General features: G+C 46.0%; 1 protein-coding gene across 1 annotated transcript in view; it reads left to right on the top strand.

Annotated features, from left to right (window-relative positions):
• The window catches only part of LOC115199598 (1-phosphatidylinositol 4,5-bisphosphate phosphodiesterase beta-1-like), a gene marked incomplete at its 5' end in the record, with an annotated part of 78,837 nt that overhangs the window by 60,457 nt on the left and 981 nt on the right, over positions 1-17,399 (top strand). The gene's annotated exons all lie outside the window — the stretch shown is intronic.

Raw genomic sequence — 17,399 nt, 5'->3', positions numbered from 1 at the left:
ATTTGAAGGGGTGTCCACATACTTTTGTGTATATACTATATAGTGTATACAGTATATATATATTTGTTTTTTAATAGGTAGCATTAGCTAGCGCTAGTCTGCTGTACGTAAGCCAATTTGTCTTCAGAACTTTAATTTACATCAATCAAAACTCATTTTTCATGGCTGTCACCTTGTCCCTCTGCAGCAGACATGGTTAGCAATATGTTTGGAACATTGGATCGCAATACATACAGAATCATGAGAATTATATTGTGAGCCCCCTTGCAATTCCCAGCACTAATATACACACACACACACACACACACACACACACACACACACACACACACACACACACACACACACACACACACATACTCACTCTCTCTCTCTCTCTCACACACACACACACACACACACACACACACACACACACATTCTCTCTCTCTCTCTCTCTCTCTCTCTCTCTCTCTCTCTCTCTCTCTCTCACACCCACTCTCTCTCTCACACAGACACACACACACACACACACACACACAGTCTTATACAGCTAACCTTGTGGGGACATACAATTCAGTTCCATTCAAAATCCTATTTTCCCTAACCCCTAACCCTAATCCGTACTCTTACCCTAACCTTAACCCAAACCCTAACCTAACCCAAAAACCTGACCTTATCCCTAAACCTAACCCTAGCTCCTAACCCTGACCCTAAACCTGATTTTAACACTAGTTTAACACTAAACCCTCTACAACAAAATGTTCCCAGTTGGTGAAATATGGGGACACAAGAATAATTAAACACGTTCTCTCACACACACACACACACACACACACACACACACACACACACACACACACACACACACACACACACACACACACACACACACACACACACAGAGAGAGAGAGAGTCCTGACCCAGTTTCTCCTGTGGACTCAGAGAAGCCGCTAATGGACAGCTATAACCATCCCTGGTCTGTGGAGACCCTCACATCTCTCACTATGACTGCCCGCCCGGGATAGCACCACGCTACGTTACACCATAACTGTGTGTGTGTGTGTCAGGCCAGCTGCTATCCCACTGTGCATAAGGAAGTGGAAATGGATGCTACTGAGGCCAGTTCACCCAAATAACCACTCATGTTCCATGTCCAGTTTAAACTCAACCTACTTACTATTCATTTGCCTGAGAAGATTGTTCTAGCTCATAACCCATTCACTACGTGTCACCTCGTTCCAATGGAGGCTCAGTAGTTTCAAATGGAGGAATCTGACAGGTTGCATTTAGCTGGTCTCTAAATGACAGCATATCATGTGGAGAGAGAAAGAGAGAGAGAGAAGAGAGAGAGAGCGAGAGATGGAATGGGTGTGGACAGGGAGGGAGAGAAAAGAGAGACGGAGAGAGAGAAAAGAGAGAGAGAGACTCACACTACTCACTCTTGTAGAGCTCAGCATAGAACTCTACTGCCCTCTTTCTAATTTCACTAGGTCTAGTGAGCTCTTGTCCAACAGCTGATTTGAGACAATGAATCATTTTTCTTTGTCCATTCTTTTTCTCTAAACCAAAGAACATTTTGGATGAGGCATCCATTTCAGAGATTCCCTGAAACTTACTTCTCACCAATGCCCCCTGTGCTCTGATACCCAGCAGGTCTGCCAATGCAGCTTTTTTCCTCTTGAGGGCCTGAGTGTGGCCTCGATCTCCTGTGGTCTCAACCAACGTCATGAGTTCCACTATTTCAGTCTCTAGGGCTTTCATTGATCTGGTGATATCCTTGGTGACATTCCTCATGTATTGCTTACAGAATTGTTGAATCTGGATTTTCCCTATATCCCACCACTGTTGAAGGGATACAAAACTGGCCTTTTGAGACCTCCACCTCTCCCAGAAAAAAACTAAAACATTTCCTGAAGTGAGCATCACTCAATAAAGTTATATTAAAATGCCAGTATGCGCTTTTAGGTTTTACATCGTTAATGAACACCACCTCTGTTATTAAACAATGATCATAACATACCACTGGGGTTATCACACTTGATTTACAGACCTGAGATTGATGCTCAAAACAATAAAACCTATCTAACCTGGCAATAGAGATGGTGTTCTCTCTCACATGCACCCAGGTATACTGTCTTGTGCCTCCATGTTGACTCCGCCAAATATCACACAGTTCATTTGTTACAATGAGACGTTTTAAAAAAGTCCTTGAGGCTATATGAGGTTCTTTGTGGTTTCTATCTAAATCACTGACTGTGCAGTTAAAATCCCCAGCAATAAATAAATAATCTTCATTGTTACATTTCTCAATGGTATTTGATAATGTCTCTAAAAAACATACCCTCTCAACTGCCACCACTGGGGCATATACATTTATCAGACACATAGTGATGTTTTCATACCTTACTCTAACTTTTTTCAACCTCATATGACAAAGGCAAAAACCCTTTTGAGAACAAGATGGCCACACCCCCACTTGTTGTGTTTTTATGACTACACACCACTGTCCCCCCCACTCCTGTTGCCACAACTTCATTTTCCAAATTACTATGCGTTTCTTGTAGAAAAATGATGTCACTTCCCTTTCCCCTAATTAACTCATACACTATGGCTCTTTTTTTAACGTCTCTTGCCCCATTTACGTTTAAAGAAGAAATCTCAAAACTGCTCATGGATGAAAAAAAACTTCAGAAATTGACGTATCTTCTCAATCTCATACCTCCCTTCCACCCCATTTATCTCGCTATTTTGTTGTGACGCGTCAGATGACCCACTCTCACTATCCTCCCCAGAAGAAAACTCCACCATCTCTACCACCTGTTTATCTTCAAGTGATTTATCAATCTCTTCCCCACCCCTTACATTCTTCCTCTTATTCCTCGGTACTTTGAAAACAGCTGCTTTCTTCCTTTTCCATTATTTCAATCTCCTCTTGACCTCCAATATCATTTTCCAGCACCACCTCAGCGAAGGCAGTCGCAATCTCACCAACTGTTTCCCCTCCCTCTTTGTTCTGATCTACCACAATTGCCCTCGTATCCACAATGCCTTCCTCTCCTACTTTTCCTACCACATCTGCCCACCTTCTCCCTTCCCCTGCACCCTTAGCATGTTCATCCCTTCGCGGTGGTGCGTTAGCTGCACCAGCACTAGAGCTGCTACCGGGCTCTGCGTGCTCATTCTCGGGACAATTACGCACCAAATGCCCCTCTCTTCCACAGCCAAAGCATTTCATTGATTCAGTAGAAGTGTAGAAGACATAATCAAATCCATCAATCTTAAAACTGAATGCTAAATTCAGTTCATCAGTGTCCTTTTTTTAAAATCATATGCACTTGTCTCCTATGAGACACGACATGTTTCAGCAACGGAGATTTGCATCCAAAAAGAACCTTCTTTATTGTTGATACAATTTGACCATGACGAGATAACTCTCGCTCCAACACTTCATCTCTAACAAATGGTGGCACGTTAGAAAGTATAACTTTCTTTGCCGGATTCATAAGCGGAAATACCGGTGTCTGTGTCTCCCGCAACACAACACCACTCTCAACTATCTTATTCACCTTTTCAATGGAATCTCAGAATATCACTACAGCGCTATTCATCCTTGAGGCTGATTTGATACTATCATACCCAATGATAGCACCCACTGCCAAGCTACATTCTTCCACTGAACACCCGGCCGCAGCAGGAATCTTTACTCCATGTCGCCGACTAAGTTTTTCAAACTCCTAACTTCCGCGAGTGGCCATTGCGAAAACCAACCTCAACGATCCCACCACCCCTATACGTGCTTAGTGATATTTAGACAAGATACCCTTAAAACAACTAAACTAATCAATATATATATATATATACACATATATACACCCAATAGAGTGAAAATAATTCCAGTCACTCTCACAATCACTCCTGCTTCACGACTCACTCCCAGCATGCACTCCAACGAGAGAGAGAGAGAGAGATAGAGAGAGAGGCCTCAGGACCAGAACATCCAATCAATCAGAATAAACCAAATTACAACACAGTCAAAACAAAACTACATTGCTTATTGGGAAGCACAAACCAAAATGCAGTGCTATCTGGCCCTAAAGTGCTATCTGGCCCTAAACGCTCAGTGAGCACAGCTTTGCCATTGAGAAGGGTAGACACAGGAAAACCTGGCTCCCTGTAGAGGAAAGGCTGTGCAAACACTGCACAACAGCAGAACCTGAGACGGAGCTGCATTTCCTGACAAAATGTCAAGAATATAAAACAATTAGAGTGTCAGTTCCACAAATTTGAAACCCTTATTAAAGGTTTCAAAGACCTCTCTGATGAGGATAGGCTACCTGTCCTGTTGGGGGAGGACACAGAGAGCTGTGGGTTGGCAGCGCACTACATTGCTGCCTGCCATAAGTTGAGGGACAGTGTCTGACAGACCAATCAACCTGCACATGTCCTCTACTGTATGATTATTGTTATTGTTCAATGTATGGTTATTTTGCCCCTTGGTTATTGTTGTTACTGTTGTCCCGTTGACAATTTTGATTCTTATTATTTTCATATTGTAAATATCCAAAGTAAGCTTTGGCAATATGTACATTGTTACATCATGCCAATAAAGCGAATTGAAGAGAGAGAGAGAGAGTGTCACGCCCTGTCACGCCCATAGAGAGCCCTTGGTTCTCTATGGTATAGTAGGTCAGGGCGTGACTGGGGGTGTTCTATGTTGTTTATTTCTATGTCGGTGTGCTTGGTATGGTTCCCAATCAGAGGCAGCTGTTTAGCGTTGTCTCTGATTGGGGATCATATTTAGGCAGCCATTTCCACACTGTGTTTTGTGGGATCTTGTTTTTGTGTAGGTGCCTGTTTGCACTTCACTGTTTTTGTATTTTTCTGAAGTTTCACGTTATAATAAAGATATGGAACGCTACTCACGCTGCGCCTTGGTCCAATCATTACAACGAGCGTGACAAAGAGAGAGAGAGAGAGAGAGAAAAAAGAAACAGACAGAGAGAGAGAAAAGAGAGAGAGAGAACAAAAATACAGAGAGAGAGAAAAGAGAGAGAGATGAATGGGTGTGGACAGGGAAGGAGAGAAGAGAGAGAGAATAGAGAGAGAGAGTGGCTCAGTTGGTAGAGTATGGTGGTTGCAACGCCAGGGTTGTGGGTTCAATTCCCACGGGGGCCCAGTACAAAAAAAAAACAATGCATGAAATGTATGCATTCACTACTGTAAGTCGCTCTGGATAAATGACTAAAATGTAAATGTAAAAAATGAGAGAGAGAGTGATATGGAATGGGTGTGGACAGGGAGGTAGAGAGTGATATGGAATGGGTGTGGACAGAGAGGTAGAGAGTGATATGGAATGGGTGTGGACAGAGAGGTAGAGAGTGATATGGAATGGGTGTGGACAGGGAGGTAGAGAGTGATATGGAATGGGTGTGGACAGAGAGGTAGAGAGTGATATGGAATGGGTGTGGACAGGGAGGTAGAGAGTGATATGGAATGGGTGTGGACAGGGAGGTAGAGAGTGATATGGAATGGGTGTGGACAGGGAGATAGAGAGTGATATGGAATGGGTGTGGACAGAGAGGTAGAGAGTGATATGGAATGGGTGTGGACAGGGAGGTAGAGAGTGATATGGAATGGGTGTGGACAGAGAGGTAGAGAGTGATATGGAATGGGTGTGGACAGGGAGGTAGAGAGTGATATGGAATGGGTGTGGACAGGGAGGTAGAGAGTGATATGGAATGGGTGTGGACAGGGAGGTAGAGAGTGATATGGAATGGGTGTGGACAGGGAGGTAGAGAGTGATATGGAATGGGTGTGGACAGGGAGGTAGAGAGTGATATGGAATGGGTGTGGACAGAGAGGTAGAGAGTGATATGGAATGGGTGTGGACAGGGAGGTAGAGAGTGATATGGAATGGGTGTGGACAGAGAGGGAGGGAGAGAGGAGGAGTGTGTGCTAGAGGGAGTAGGTGATGATTAGGATGAGAAGGAGGGATTGAGAGTGTGTGTCCTCTGGCATATCTGTCTCTCAGTGGGTGTGTTCAGGTGACCTTGTCCTGCTAATCTTCTAGTCAAATTTGCTTCACACCAACAGCATGCTAGACTCTTAATGAGCACACACATACCTTCAACATCACTCTCAAAGAGCTGTCGTTGCACCACAGGGGCACTCTGTCCTAGCGTTAGAGCTGTCGTTGCACCACAGGAGCACTCTGTCCTAGCGTTAAAGCTGTCGTTGCACCACAGGGGCGCTCTGTCCTAGCGTTAGAGCTGTCGTTGCACCACAGGGGCACTCTGTCCTAGCGTTAGAGCTGTCGTTGCACCACAGGGGCACTCTGTCCTAGCGTTAGAGCTGTCGTTGCACCACAGGGGCACTCTGTCCTAGCGTTAGAGCTGTCGTTGCACCACAGGGGCACTCTGTCCTAGCGTTAGAGCTGTCGTTGCACCACAGGAGCACTCTGTCCTAGCGTTAGAGCTGTCGTTGCACCACAGGAGCGCTCTGTCCTAGCGTTAGAGCTGTCGTTGCACCACAGGGGCGCTCTGTCCTAGCGTTAGAGCTGTCGTTGCACCACAGGGGCACTCTGTCCTAGCGTTAGAGCTGTCGTTGCACCACAGGAGCACTCTGTCCTAGCGTTAGAGCTGTCGTTGCACCACAGGAGCGCTCTGTCCTAGCGTTAGAGCTGTCGTTGCACCACAGGAGCGCTCTGTCCTAGCGTTAGAGCTGTCGTTGCACCACAGGGGCGCTCTGTCCTAGCGTTAGAGCTGTCGTTGCACCACAGGGGCACTCTGTCCTAGCGTTAGAGCTGTCGTTGCACCACAGGAGCACTCTGTCCTAGCGTTAGAGCTGTCGTTGCACCACAGGAGCACTCTGTCCTAGCGTTAGAGCTGTCGTTGCACCACAGGAGCACTCTGTCCTAGCGTTAGAGCTGTCGTTGCACCACAGGAGCACTCTGTCCTAGCGTTAGAGCTGTCGTTGCACCACAGGGGCGCTCTGTCCTAGCGTTAGAGCTGTCGTTGCACCACAGGGGCACTCTGTCCTAGCGTTAGAGCTGTCGTTGCACCACAGGGGCACTCTGTCCTAGCGTTAGAGCTGTCGTTGCACCACAGGAGCACTCTGTCCTAGCGTTAGAGCTGTCGTTGCACCACAGGAGCACTCTGTCCTAGCGTTAGAGCTGTCGTTGCACCACAGGAGCACTCTGTCCTAGCGTTAGAGCTGTCGTTGCACCACAGGGGCGCTCTGTCCTAGCGTTAGAGCTGTCGTTGCACCACAGGGGCACTCTGTCCTAGCGTTAGAGCTGTGAATCAAATTGTCTTTTTATCTTAACACTATTATCGTCACTGACAAGGTTGCACTTGCGATGGTCATGGTATGCGGTAGTATTGCATTCCCTAATTGTAAGTCACTCTGGATAAGAGGGTCTGCTGAATGACTAAGTTATAGCAATGTTATTGTGAACTCTGGGTCTGATTGATCTGGACTGTAATCTATATCTATACCATTACCTCACAGTATTGCTTTAGTGTGGAGGCTATTATCCTATGCAGCTACACACTGCCCCAGCTGTCCTCCTACTTCAGATCAAATCAATCTTTATTCATACAGCATATTTCAGACATGGAATGCAACGGAATGTACTTTACAGGGGGAAAAACAAAAAGAAACAACTGAAATGAAAAGCTGAAATATTTATTCCAGAACAAAGATAATATAAAAAAACAAACTATGATAAAGTGAACAACTAAAAAGCACACTAAGGAAAAGCAGTTTCAGCCCCCCTCTGCTTCTCAGGCAGGTAATTCCAGAGCCTGGGGGCATAATAACTAAAGGCTGCCTCTCCATGCCTCTTGGTCCTAGGCTATGGGATAGTTAAAAGGCCAGTGCCAGAGGACCTGGAGGGACCTATTGGGTACATAACCTTAATAGCATGTCTGACATTTATTGGGGTGCACATTCATGGATTGATATAAAAACCAATAAAACTCATCACATTTTGCGGGGGTAGGCTCCGTCATGCCATCAATGGTCAAGAAGATCGCTCTCAAATTATTCTGATTAGTAGGGATCAAGTTAGAAAATGAGCCCGTCTGGCATTTCTAATTGCCTTGTTATATACGCCAAGTTGCTCTCTCACAGTATCATAATGGAATTATGCAATTCTGCAATTTCTCTTTAATTGATTAGTTTCCTCACTCATCCAAGTGCCTTTTCATTTGGATGTAGCCTTTTTCAACTTTACTGGAGCATTGGCATCAATGGTTGAGTTGCTATTCAAGTTATCAACTAAATCCTCATACACTTAATAGAAGCTGTAGCAACTTCAGAGGTAAAATAGAGTTTCTTAACAACGCTGCTTTAATGTATAGTTGGAATGGAGTAGATAGTCCCTGTCTCGGCCTCTTCTGAGCAGGCGACAGAAAATGTGGAAAGCATGACTGTCACCCTCTCACGTACACTTTCTCTCTCTCACACGCACACACTTGCACACACACACACACACACACACACACAGTGGCACACAAGCACACAAACCCAAAAATTTGCACACACATAGTGCTGGGGCCATGGCTCAACATGCAGGAGCCCTGTGCAGTCGTCATGGAAACGCTCATTCTACCCCCTCCACCCTTCCCCATCTTCTCTCCACAACTCTCTCCGCGATCTTTCCCTGCGATCTTCCCCATCTTCTCCTCTCCACAACTCTCTCCGCGATCTTTCCCTGCGATCTTCCCCATCTTCTCCTCTCCACAACTCTCTCCGCGATCTTTCCCCGCGATCTTCCCCATCTTCTCATCTCCACAACTCTCTCCGCGATCTTTTAATATGAAACCTGATGACTCAACCCAGGGATAGTAACTGCCTGGTGATGGTCTGGAGAAAGAGAGAGAGAAGGAGGGACAGAGAGATAGAGAGAATGGGCCAAATTGATCCGGCTGTATAGCTCCTGATTCTGGACACAAAAATATCCCCCTCTCCTCCCTCTCTCTCTATCCATCTCTCTCTCTCTCTCCCTCCCTCCCCCACCCTTCTCTCAGACTGTGGGCGGTCATGGCTTCCCTCATCACTGCCTTTGATCTGCGCCTCTCTCCACTCGTCAGGTTCGCATCAATAATGCACACACACACACACACACACACACACACACACACACACACACACACACACACACACACACACACACACACACACACACACACACACACACACACACACGGCCCACAGGGAACACACTGTTATTCCCAGAGGAAAGTGGATGCAGTGAGATGAAGCCTGTCATCACACTTTTTTTTGTGTCTGCGTGTGTGTCTGTGTGTCGGTGCCTGTGTGGCTGCGTGTGTGTATATGCCTGTGTGTCTGTCTGTGTGTGTGTGTGTGTGTGTGTGTGTGTCTACATGTGTGTGTGTGTGTGTGTCTCTATGTGTGTGTCTACATGTGTGTGTGTCTGCATGTGTGTCTGTGTATGTGCCTGTGTGTGTGTCTATGTCTGTGTGTGTCTGTGTGTCTCTGTGTGTGTGTTACGTGTATGTCTGTGTATGTGCCTGTGTGTCTGCATGTGTGTCTGTGTGTCTGTCTGTGTGTCTGCGTGTGTGTCTGTGTGTGTGTGTCTATGTGTGTGTCTACATGTGTGTGTGTCTGTATGTGTATGTGCCTGTGTGTCTGTGTGTGTGTCTGTATGTGCATGTGTCTGTGTGTCTCTGTGTGTGTGTGTGTTACATGTATGCCTGTGTATGTGCCTGTGTGTCTGCATGTGTGTCTGTGTGTCTGTCTGTGTGTCTGCGTGTGTGTCTGCATGTGTGTGTGTGTGTGTGTCTGTGCGTGTGTGTCTGCGTGTGTGTCTGCGTGTGTGTCTGTGTGTGTATCTGCGTGTGTATCTGTGTGTGTGTGTGTTACGTGCCAGGATGTGTATCTGTGTGTGTGTGTGTTACGTGCCAGGATGTGTATCTGTGTGTGTGTTACGTGCCAGGATGTGTATCTGTGTGTGTGTTACGTGCCAGGATGTGTATCTGTGTGTGTGTGTGTGTTACGTGCCAGGATGTGTATCTGTGTGTGTGTGTGTGTGTGTTACGTGCCAGGATGTGTATCTGTGTGTGTCTGTGTTACGTGCCAGGATGTGTATCTGTGTGTGTCTGTGTTACGTGCCAGGATACACTGCTGCCTCCCTGTGCTGTTGGATGACAGGCTGCTGTTTAAGCTCAAACCAGCAGGTTCCTCTCTGGGCTGAATTGTCAGGATGTGTGTGGGTGTGTGAGTGTCAGTGTTGAATAATTAAGCTGGCATGGGTTATTGTCCCTCTTGAAAGGTTTCACATCTCTTGTTGTCCTGCTGGAAACAATCCCCTCTACATAAGTGTTTGATAGTTCCACGTCATCACAACGAGTCAGCTCTATAGATCAGCATGACTATGACAAAATAAGAGGCAGAGGGAGAAAGCACATTAGAGGGAGAGCGAGGGAGGGAGGGAGGGAATGGGATATGAATGGGGAGGAAGAGAAAGAAGAGAGAGAAGCCAGCCGTATGAAATCCATCCTTTTTAACATCTCTCTCTTTCTCCCTCTTTCTCTTTCTCTCTCTCTTTAATCTTTCTTTTTCTCTATTTCTCTATTTCTCTCTCTCTCTCTTTCTCTCTCTATATATATATATATTTATCTTTCTCTCTATTGCTCACTCTCTCTCTTTCTCTCTCTTTCTCTCTCTTTTACTCTCTCTCTCTTTCTCTCTCTTTCACTCTCTCTCACTCTCTCTCTATTTCTCTCTCTTTCTCTTTCTCTCCATCTCCATTCTGTTCTTCATTATACCTCAGCTGTGGATCACTGCAGGCCATTTCCACAGTTATGCCCATTACAATGGAAAGAATGGAAATGGAGCTAACCCCCCCCCCCCCACACACACACACACAGCCTTCCTCCTGTCCTGCCTCCCCATTTCAGAGCAGTGACCCCTCTCTCACCTCCTGGTCATGGTAATTGGTAATTACACACAGTGTGGCTTATATCACAAGAGTGGCCTGGAACTACTGGGCTTGAAACTGGTCTGGCACTATTATGTGCTACCTAATCCCTTTTAAAGTACCTTGAAGACTCCCTGTCTGCATCCCAAATGGCACTCTAGTCCCTATTTAGTGCACTATAGTGCATCTTAAGCCTAAGTTCATCTTTAGAACCATACGATCACAATACGATCCTATATTTCTAACGATGATCTTAGCCTTAAAGATGCTTTTGGGAAACCGTGCCCTGGTCAAAAATGGTGCACTAGGTAGGGAATAAGTTGCCATTCGGGACGCAGACCCAGAGGTAGCTCCTAGATTTACTCTGACACCCAGCAGGGCTGGGGAACACAGATGGCTCCTGAATCTCTAATGCTGGATGTTCTATGTCAGTGGTGGCCTAACTGTTCCTGGAGATCTACTCTCCTGCAGGTTTGTTCCAGCTAATCAGCTGCTCGGTGTAATTGAGGGTTAACACAGTTTACCCACCTTTTTTTGAGCCCAAAAGCTCATCCACCTTTTGCGGAAAATTGCATTAAAAGTATAGGGAGCTTTTTTCACTGCGACAGATGATCAGAGTTTACCCACCTATTTTACATCCAGGACCTTGATTGTGTAGGGCTGGAGCAAAAGCCTGCAGACCCAGTACAGTAGCTCTCCGGGAGTAGGCCATCTCTGTTATACCTGTTGACTGCTGCTATGATTCTGCTGCTGTGATTCCACTGTAGTACTGAGAAGCAGCAAGAAGCCATATTAACACACACACACACACACATTCTGTTAGACAACACTGTTGGAGGAGGCTCAGCTCCCCAGTATCTCAGATCTTCCATTGAGAGGGACGGTGGAAGAACAGAGGGATGGTGAAAGGAAGGGGACTGACCGAAAGAGAGAAAGAAAGAGAGGGCCTGAGACCCCGCCAGCTCCACCTGCTCCTCCTCTACATCCTTCCATCCTCTCCTCCATCATCCCTCCATCCTTGTGACTTTTAATTACCTCAGCTGTCACTTCCCACCAGATGATAATGAGGTGTGGCGTTTGTCACACACCTTGTCCCCGACACACACCCTGTCTCCAACACACACACCTCGACCCGATGGCAAGGAACACACTCGTACATACTCTCTCACGTACACACACACACAAACACACACACACCGACACACACACTGAAACACACCCACCCATCAACCATTGACTGATGGCCACCCACCACATTCCACCTCACACCCTCCTGCTCCACCCCACCCAACATCTTCACACCTAGGAACCATCAGAGCTGGGAGAGAGATGACCGCTTTTATCAAAAGACCTCAGTGCCTATGGTTAGCAGGGGGACAGTGCACGCTGCAGACAGTCCCTTTCTAAGTAGGTCAGGCGTAGAGAGGAGAGGAGAGGAGAGGAGAGGAGAGGAGAGGAGGGGAGAGGAGAGGAGAGGAGAGGAGAGGAGAGGAGAGGAGAGGAGAGGAGAGGAGAGGAGAGGAGAGGAGAGGAGAGGAGAGGAGAGGAGAGAGGGGCTGCAGAGCAAAGCGTCTAGCCATCTGGCTGAATATCGTCTCAGTGAAAAACACTCTTCCTGGAAGGTCACCTTGTAGAGTGTGGTCAAATCAGGGCAGAGACTGTATGAATGCACAAACCTTGGAGAGTGTGTTTGGGTCAGGCTAGAGATAACCTCAGGCTTGGTCAGCAATGGAGTTAGAAAAGCTGAATCAGAATAGAACTTTACTGTCCCAGGTGATGGAGAACTGCCTTTGGCTTCACTTCATAAGGAACATGAAATCATCTTATCACATATCATTATCACTGCTCACCACACCTGCCCTCTAGTGGGACTGAATTCATTCCTCTCTCCTCCCGACATCCCTTTCTTCTCTCCTCATTCCCATTCCTACAGATGTAGGATCTTAATTTGACCAGTTTCTCACAACAGGAAAAAAATCCTGCAGCAACAGGAAATGTGAATTATTGCGTGGATTATAATTAATGGAGCTTTTCGGGGGGGTTGATACATTGTTTGTTAGGGAAAATCAAGTCTGAAAATTTGGGGTGGAAATGTAAAACTTTAGAAGCCTTTTTAAACCTTGAATACACTACAAGTTTGAATTTCCTGCTGTGCCAGAAATGTTCTGCAACAACACGGTGATCAAATTAAGATCCTACACTTGTAGTTGGATAACATTCTTCCCTCTCCTTCTCTCCCCAGTTCTCCAGTGGGATAGAGTCTTCATCCCTCTCTCCTTCTCTCCCCAGTCCTCCAGTGGGATAGAGTCTTCATCCCTCTCTCCTTCTCTCCCCTGTCCTCCAGTGGGATAGAGTCTTCATCCCTCTCTCCTTCTCTCCCCAGTTCTCCAGTGGGATAGAGTCTTCATCCCTCTCTCCTTCTCTCCCCAGTTCTCCAGTGGGATAGAGTCTTCATCCCTCTCTCCTTCTCTCCCCAGTCCTCCAGTGGGATAGCATTTTCATCCCTCTCTCCTTCTCTCCCCAGTCCTCCAGTGGGATAGAATTTTCATCCCTCTCTCCTTCTCTCCCCAGTCCTCCAGTGGGATAGAATTTTCATCCCTCTCTCCTTCTCTCCCCAGTCCTCCAGTGGGATAGAATTTTCATCCCTCTCTCCTTCTCTCCCCAGTTCTCCAGTGGGATAGAATTTTCATCCCTCTCTCCTTCTCTCCCCAGTCCTCCAGTGGGATAGAATTTTCATCCCTCTCTCCTTCTCTCCCCAGTCCTCCAGTGGGATAGAATTTTCATCCCTCTCTCCTTCTCTCCCCAGTCCTCCAGTGGGATAGAATTTTCATCCCTCTCTCCTTCTCTCCCCAGTCCTCCAGTGGGATAGAATTTTCATCCCTCTCTCCTTCTCTCCCCAGTCCTCCAGTGGGATAGAATTTTCATCCCTCTCTCCTTCTCTCCCCAGTCCTCCAGTGGGATAGAATTTTCATCCCTCTCTCCTTCTCTCCCCAGTCCTCCAGTGGGATAGAATTTTCATCCCTCTCTCTTCTTTCCTTTCCATGTCCTTTAGTGAAATCACCTCTTCACTCGGTATCACACTTGAATATCTCTTCTATTTCATCCCATGACTACTGTATCTTCCTCTCTAGCCTATAATGATCTAACGTCCAGGCTGAGGCTAGCTTGTCCTGCCTGCCTGCCTCTTTTTACCGAACAGTTTACCCAGCTTTTGCAGAAAAATGTATTGAATGTATAAGCAGCGTAACTTTTTTCAGCACCACCGGCGATCAGAGTTTACCCACCCTTTTTTTTACCACTACATAACAAATCTATTCACACCTCTGGGCTCTCTGTCAGTTTTATGAAGGTTTCAATGCCAGCCTTGTTCCTAGGTAGGACAAAGATACCCTCTAAGCCTCAGCCTTCAACACTAAAGTGCCCTCCAAGCTCATCAGTAAGCTCAGGGGCCTGGGTCTGAACCCCTCCCTGTGCAACTGGGTCCTAGACTTCCTGACAAGCCGACCCCAGGTGGTAATTGTGGGCAACAACACCTCCACCATGCTGATCCTCAATACGGGGGCCCCACAGGGGTGTGTGCTCAGCCCCCTCCTGTACTCCCTGTTCACCCGTGACTGCGTGGCCATGCATGCCTCCAACTCAACCATCAAGTTTGCTGACAACACAACAGTGGTAGGCCTGATTACCAACAATGACGAGACAGTCTACAGGGAGGAGGTGAGAACTCTGGCGGAGTGGTGCCAGTAAAACAATCTCTCCTTCAATGTCAACAAAACAAAGGAGATGATCGTAGACTACAAAAGACAGCAGAGAGAGCACGCCCCCATCCACATCGCCACGCCCCCATCCACATCGCGAGGCCGCAGTGGAGAGGGTCAAAAGCTTCAAGTTCCTCGGAGTGCACATCACACAGGGGGGCTGAAGAAATACAGCCTGGCCCCTAAGAACCTCACAGACTTCTACCATCGACAGCATTCTGTCGGCTGTGTCACATTCTTGTATGGCAACTGCACTGCCCGCAACCGCAGGGCTCTCCAAAGTGTGGTGCTGTCAGCCCAACGCATCATCGGGGGCACACTACCTGCCCTCCAGGACACCTACAGCATCCGGTGTCACAGGGAAGGCCAAGAAGATCATCAAGGACCTCAGACACCCGAGCCACGGCCTGTTCACCCCGGTACCATCTAGAAGGTGGAGACAGTACAAGTGCATCAAAGCTAGGACCAAGAGACAGATTCTATCTCCAGGCCATCAGACTGTTAAACAGTCATCACTTGCCGGCCTCCGCCCGGTACTCTGCCCCTTAGAGACTGCTGCCCTATGTACAGTATATATGTGTGTATTGATATTGTATTGCTAAATATTATGGCACTATTGGAGCTAGAAACATAAGCATTTCTCTGCACCTGTGATAACCTCTCTAGGGGGTGTGGGACGCTACCGTCCCACCTGGCCAACATCCAGTGAAATTGCAGAGCGCCAAATTCAAAAACAGAAATACTCATAATAAAAATGTATCAAACATACAAGTGTTATACATCGGTTTAAAGATGAACTTCTTGTTAATCCAACCACGGTGTCAGATTTCAAAAAGGCTTTACGGCGAAAGCATACCATGCGATTATCTGAGAACAGAGCCCAGCAGACAAATCATTACAAACAGTTACCAGCCAAGTAGAGGAGTTACACAAGTCAGAAATAGTGATGAAGTTAATCACTTACCTTTGACGATCTTCATATGGTTACACTCACAAGACTCCCATTTACTCAATAAATGTTTGTTTTGTTCGATAAAGTCCCTCTTTATATCCAAAAACCTCCGTTTTGTTTGCGGGTTTTGTTCAGTAATTCACAGGCTCAAAGGCAGTCACAACAGACAGATGGACAATCTGAAAAATATCAGTAAAGTTCGTAGAAACATGTCAAACGATGTTTATAATCAACCCTCAGGTTGTTTTTAATATGTCATAATAAGCAATAACATTTCAACAGGACAAAAGCTTTGTTAATATAAAAGGAAAACAAGAAAGGCGTGCTCTCGGACGCGCGCATGAAAAACCTCTGGGACACTGAATGGTCCACTCATTCAAAGTGGTCTTACTCCCTCATTTTTCAGATTACAAGCCTGAAACAATTTCTAAAGACTGTTGACACCTAGTGGAAGCCATAGGAAGTCCAATTTGAGTCCTAAGTCAATGGATACTGTAATAGCATTCAATAGAAAACTACAAAATAAAAAAATCCCACTTCCTGGATGGATTTCTCTCAGGTTTTCGCCTGCCATATCAGTTCTGTTATACTCACAGACATTATTTTAACAGTTTTGGACACTTTAGAGTGTTCTAAATCTACCAATTATATGCATATCCTAGCTTCTGGGCCTGAGTAGCAGGCAGTTTACTTTGGACACGCTTTTCATCCGGATGTGAAAATAGTGCCCCCTACCCTAGTGAAGATAACATCTGCAATCTGTTTACGTGACCAATAAACTTGGATTTGATTTGATTTCTGATCTAGTTCGATGTGACCCAAGTTAAGGAAAAAAAGGTTTATTAATATTGGATCACTTCACTAAAGTTTGATTGTGTATGAAAGGTCTATTACCAGCAACTCTCAGTTAATTCCTCACAGACAGCCATATCCCTGACCATTAGCCCACAGGTCATTTGGTGACATATTAATTGTAGGATTGTTTGATGAGCAAGTAATCCTACAAAAATCGGACCTTTATTGACAAACTCTCCTTTGTTTTTCTGCCTGACTTTACCTCTGTGAGATCATAGACTTATTTAAATCTGATTGTCTTCCATCTCCTGTAATGCTGAAAAGCAGATGTAGCTCTTAGATCCTTAGACTCTTAGATTGTGACGTGGTTCATCTTTGCTGCTCTCCTTTAATTACGACCCTCCCCTGGGATGCAGCAGGGTAGTTAAACAGAAAAATCAGCATTAAAGCAATTATTGGATAAGAATTAATACAATCCTGTCATCTGTAATCATTAGGGGAGGATATGCCTGGGAGAAAAACAGACTCTCTCTGACTCTCTGTCTGTCCGTCAGAAGGCAGGGAGCTCAGAAGAACATGGGAGCCTACATTCACGATTAATGATTCACATCTCTTTCATTCCTTTGTTACTAATTGAGGTATAGAAAATTGAACAAAAGAAAACAGGGAACATGAAAAGTACCTTAATCCATCATATAGACTACCCAGTTAGCCCCACAACAACCATTGGCCCACCTGTTGACCAGTAACATCTACCCTGCTGGTCCATATCAGTCATCACCAATCACTGACACCATATTCAGTTCTCCTCTTCAGCTACAGAGTACCAGAAGTAACCAGGACGTATTCAGTATATTATTATCTAGGCCCACTCTGTTGGTTCTGTAGACACATACTGCAGCTCTCCCTATAGCTGCAGAGTGAGCTGGACCAGGAGTTCTCTTTGTTGCTGTAGTTCTGTTGACA

This window comes from Salmo trutta, chromosome 1, assembly GCF_901001165.1.
Source record: "Salmo trutta chromosome 1, fSalTru1.1, whole genome shotgun sequence".
NCBI classification, from domain to species: Eukaryota; Metazoa; Chordata; class Actinopteri; order Salmoniformes; family Salmonidae; genus Salmo; species Salmo trutta.
Note: the sequence above shows the minus strand (reverse complement) of the source record. Positions and strands in the feature narration are given on the sequence as shown.